The sequence below is a fragment of the Megascapheus bottae genome, chromosome 21 (genome assembly GCF_031878675.1).
Source record: "Megascapheus bottae isolate mThoBot1 chromosome 21, mThoBot2.hap1, whole genome shotgun sequence".
NCBI classification, from domain to species: domain Eukaryota; kingdom Metazoa; phylum Chordata; class Mammalia; order Rodentia; family Geomyidae; genus Megascapheus; species Megascapheus bottae.
This window is the reverse complement of record NC_143529.1, coordinates 35,632,923-35,637,435: the sequence shown is the minus strand read 5'-3', so window position 1 is coordinate 35,637,435 and position 4,513 is coordinate 35,632,923. Positions and strand designations below refer to the sequence as shown.

At 42.4% G+C, this 4,513-nt stretch overlaps 1 pseudogene; it reads left to right on the top strand.

Moving 5' to 3' along the window:
* The first annotated feature begins 2,311 nt into the window (after positions 1–2,311).
* On the top strand, positions 2,312–4,192 carry LOC150048959 (T-complex protein 11-like protein 2 pseudogene; annotated as a pseudogene).
* The last annotated feature ends 321 nt before the right edge of the window (positions 4,193–4,513 follow it).

The window sequence follows — 4,513 nt, the reverse complement described above, 5'->3', positions numbered from 1 at the left end:
GAAGAACCTTCCACAGACTGATTCTGAGCCATCTGTCCCTTGTCCCACACGTGAACTTGGGCATCATGTGTATAGAACACAGTCTCTGATTGTCTGTCCATAACCCTGAGTGACTCTAGGCCAGGGGAGTTAGGAAGTCCTGGAAGATTTTCCTACTCCAAGATGCCTAACAGTGACTTAGAGATGCAGAGGAGTAAATGCAAAACACATCTGCACACCCCATTAGACCCAAACTAATGCATTCCTAATCCAGGGTTCCACGAGCCTAAATAATGGCTACGGCCAGTTGAAAGGCACAAGCACCATTATGGCTGAGTATAGATTTAAGTGAAAAGAGTTGGATGTTACCATCGTCGTCATCATCTTCGTCGTCGTTGTCGTCGTCGTCATCTTTGTGGTCCTGGAGATTGAACTCAGAGCCTCACACTTGCTAGGCAGGTTCTCTACCACTTGAATCCCATCTCCAGCTCCTTTTTTCGCTGGGTCTTGCTTTATGCCTAGGCTGGCCTGGACTGCGTTCCTCCTCCTTACTGTGTTTGCAGTGTCCTGAGCACTGTGCCCAGCCATTGTGCTTCCCACGAAGCTGGGACCTGGCCTTCCCGGCTGTTAGTTAAGAAGTCTCAGAGAGGGGCCGGGAGTTTGGCCTAGTGGTTAAAGTGCTTGCCTAGCATGCATGAAGACCCAGGTTCGATTCCTCGGTACCACATACATAGAAAAAATCCGGAAGTGGTGCTGAGGCTCAAGTGGTAGAGCTCTAGCCTTGAGAAAGTCCAAGGACAGTGCTCAGGCCCTGAGCTCAAGCCCAGGACTGGCAAAAAAAAAAAAAAAAGAAGTCTCAGAGACCTTTGCGCCTGGGCTGGTCTGAAGCATGATCCCCTGATTTCTGCCTCCCAAGAAGCTAGGATTACAGGCTTGGTTCTCTTAATTGATTACATATATAACTCCTTGCTATTTTTTTTTAATAAAAAGGTTTTTACAGGGCCGGGAGTTTGGCCTAGTGGTAGAGTGCTTGCCTAGCAAGCACGAAGACCTGGGTTCAATTCCTCAGCACCCCACATACATAGAAAAAAGCCAGAAGTGGTCCTGTGGCTCAAGTGGTAGAATGCTAGCCTTGAAAAAGCCCAAGGACAGTGTTCAGGCCCTGAGCTCATCAAGTCACAGGACTAGCAAAAATAAATAAATTAATTAAATTAAAATGTTTTTACTAAGTCAATTCAGAACAGAAAATAAGGGTCTCTAAAATTTGAACTTTATTGCTTCATAGTAGATCAATCTCAATTTTTCCATTTAAATTAATTCTGACATAATTAATTAGATTTTAAAGGGTTAATTCTTAGTTCTAAATCTTTTTTTTTTTCAGTGTGGAGCTGAAGAAGAAGAGTTATAGGGAAAATCAAACCACACTTTCTCTAAGAAAGGATCTTGCCTACATTATCCAGGCTACCTTGAACATCTGGGCTCAAGTAATTTCCTTCTTTACCCTTTTTTTTTGCCAGTCCTGGGCTTGAGCTCAGGGCCTGAGCACTGTCCTTGGACTTTCTCAAGGCTAGAACTCTACCACTTGAGCCTCAGCACCACTTCCGGGTTTTTCTATATATGTGGTACCAAGGAATCGAACCCGGGTCTTCGTGCATGCTAGGCAAGCAGTTTAACCACTAGGCCAAATTCCCGGCCCCCTTCTTTTCCCTTTTGAGTGGCTGAGACTAGAGGTATTACTCTATTCAGCCCAGCCTACTTTTAAAAACATATAGATGAGTGAATCTTGGTAAAGAAACTTCTTTTAAGTTTAAAAACAATGAAATACATCCCAAATAGAAAGATGAATAGATTTTGTTCAAGTTAAATATTTTGCCTATTTTTTTTAAATCACAAGGAAGAACAAGATGAGACAAATGACAGGAAAGCACAAGATGAGAAAATAACTAACAATACAACAAACATAAATACATTTCTATTTAAAATATATAGATGAATAAGGAAAAGGCATGTGTTTATTAACATTGAAAAACTGTGTAAGCTGTGCTCATCTAGTGTTCAAGACATGGAAATCATATATGTTATACAAAAGTTCCCTTTTGAGTGACTGGCAAATAATTTTAAATGATCATGTTCAGTTCTAATAAAACAGGCTAACGGAAATGAGCCACTATCAGTAATGAAAATGCAAATTGGAGTGAAATTCCTGAAAATCTTTGGTTATCATATGTCAGGAGCTTTGAAATATCAGGTCTGGTGGTAGTTCTTCTAGGAATGTCTTATAAAGAATTTATCTAGATGGACGGCGGGGGCTGGGAGTTGGGAGGCTGGGTTGCTGGATGTTGTGAGCCGCTCTGCCAGGGGCAACCCAGAGACCCTCAACCTGGAGTCGCTACACCTGTCGGCGGCCTCCGCACGGGTTCGGTGCTCCCTATCCGTACTCAAGTGACACAAAATGCCCTTCAATGGTGAGAAGCAGTATGTGAGTGGGACCAGCCCAGCGATTCAGAGTCTTCAAGGTTTTCCGAAAGCCTGGCTTCACTCAGTGACTATGAATGTTCCCGGCAGAGCTTCACAAGTGATTCTTCTAGCAAATCCAGCTCTCCTGCTTCCACAAGCCCTCCCAGGGTTGTGACATTTGATGAATTGATGGCTACAGCAAGAAACTTATCAAACATGACTCTTGCTCATGAAATTGCTGTAAATGACAACTTCCAATTGAAACAAGATGCTGTCTCAGAAAACAGCTTGGCGGGTCGAGTGAAACACATTGTTCACCAGGCCTTCTGGGATGTCCTAGAGTCAGATCTCAACGCCGACCCTCCTGAGTATGACTATGCCCTCAAGCTGTTTGAAGAAATCAGAGAGATTCTCCTCTCTTTCCTGACTCCCGGGGGGAACCGACTTCGCAACCAGATCTGTGAAGTTCTGGACATATAACTCATTAGGCAGCAGGCTAAGCACAATGCCGTCGACATCCAAGGCCTTGCCAACTATGTTATCAGCACCATGGGAAAAGCTCTGTGTCCTGTGCGAGATGCTGATATCAGAGTGTTAAAGGCCACTGGCAACATTGTAGAGGTGCTAAGACAAATATTCCATGTCCTGGACCTCATGAAAATGGATATGGCCAATTTTACCATTATGAGTCTTAGACCTCACCTTCAACGCCAATTGGTAGAATATGAGAGAACCAAGTTCCAAGAAATTTTGGATGAAACTCCAAATGCTCTTGAGCAAACCACAGAATGGATCAAAGAGTCTGTAGATGAAGAACTCCTTTCTCTTTCTGAGAGTGCTGTAACTCCTGGGACTGAAAATAGCTCTACGCCAAGCCTCGGCCCTACATTGGTGCTAAATAACAGTTACTTGAAACCGTTGCAATGGGATTATCAGAAAAGAGAAATACCAGAGACACTCATAACAGATGGAACACGACTTCAGGAACTGACAGAAAAGCTGAATCAACTGAAAATGATTGCCTGTTTGTCGCTAATTACCAACAACATGGTGGGTGCGATCGTAGAAGGCCAGCCTGAGCTTGCAAACAGGTTAAAAAGGATCTCAGCTGTTCTACTTGAAGGAATGAATAAAGAGACCTTTAACTTGAAGGAAGCCCTGAATTCTATTGGTGTTCAGACTTGCATTGAAGTTAACAATGCCCTGAAAGAGAGAGGTTTACCTGTTTTAAATGCAGAGATTCAAGCGAATCATATAGGTCAATTTTCAAGCATTGAAGATAAAGACAATTCTATCTGGTCCTTGATCGATAAACGAATCCAGCTGTACATGAAAAGCCCTCAGAAGTGCATGCCTCCCATTCCAGGAGGCCTGGCTGTCATTCAGCAGGAGCTTGAGATGCTAGGCTCCCAATATGCAAACACTGTGAACCTCAACAAACAAGTGCATGGACCATTTCATGCAAATATACTTCGAAAGCTGCTCTTTGGGGGGGAAACCATGGGGAAGGTCGATGCTTCACCTCCAGCTAACTGAAGAGGAACGGCTATGGAAGAAGATAATGGGAAACCCAGCCCTTTGGTACCCAGTCCATTTCTACGGCATTACAGACACAGCACATTCTTAGTACTCTCTGGGGTGCTGTGTTAGCCTAAATATGTACAATCTGGTAATGTTAGAGCAGTACAGAAGACCCACACATCCCTTACAGTCTCTTTGTGTATCATTTTCAAGTTTAAAACACACATTTTTAATGAATGAGCAAAAAGGAATTTTAATTAATTATATTACCTGTATAATACTGGTGTTTTCTTAAGCATTTGTATTTGTCCTCTAAGGAGTGTTCTGTGCATTTGTCACTATCATACCTAATGACTTCTAATTTTCTACAACTTCCTAAAGGGTGGAAAGTTGTGAGGACAGCCAAGGGAATTGATATTCTGAATGATGTGACATAAACACAACTGTATTTGAAATGTACCATTATTTTTTACTGATTATGATATAACAACTTACATAGTAAATCCTTCCATTTCCGTTAAAAAAAGAATTTATCTAAAATTCAGATTTCATATAA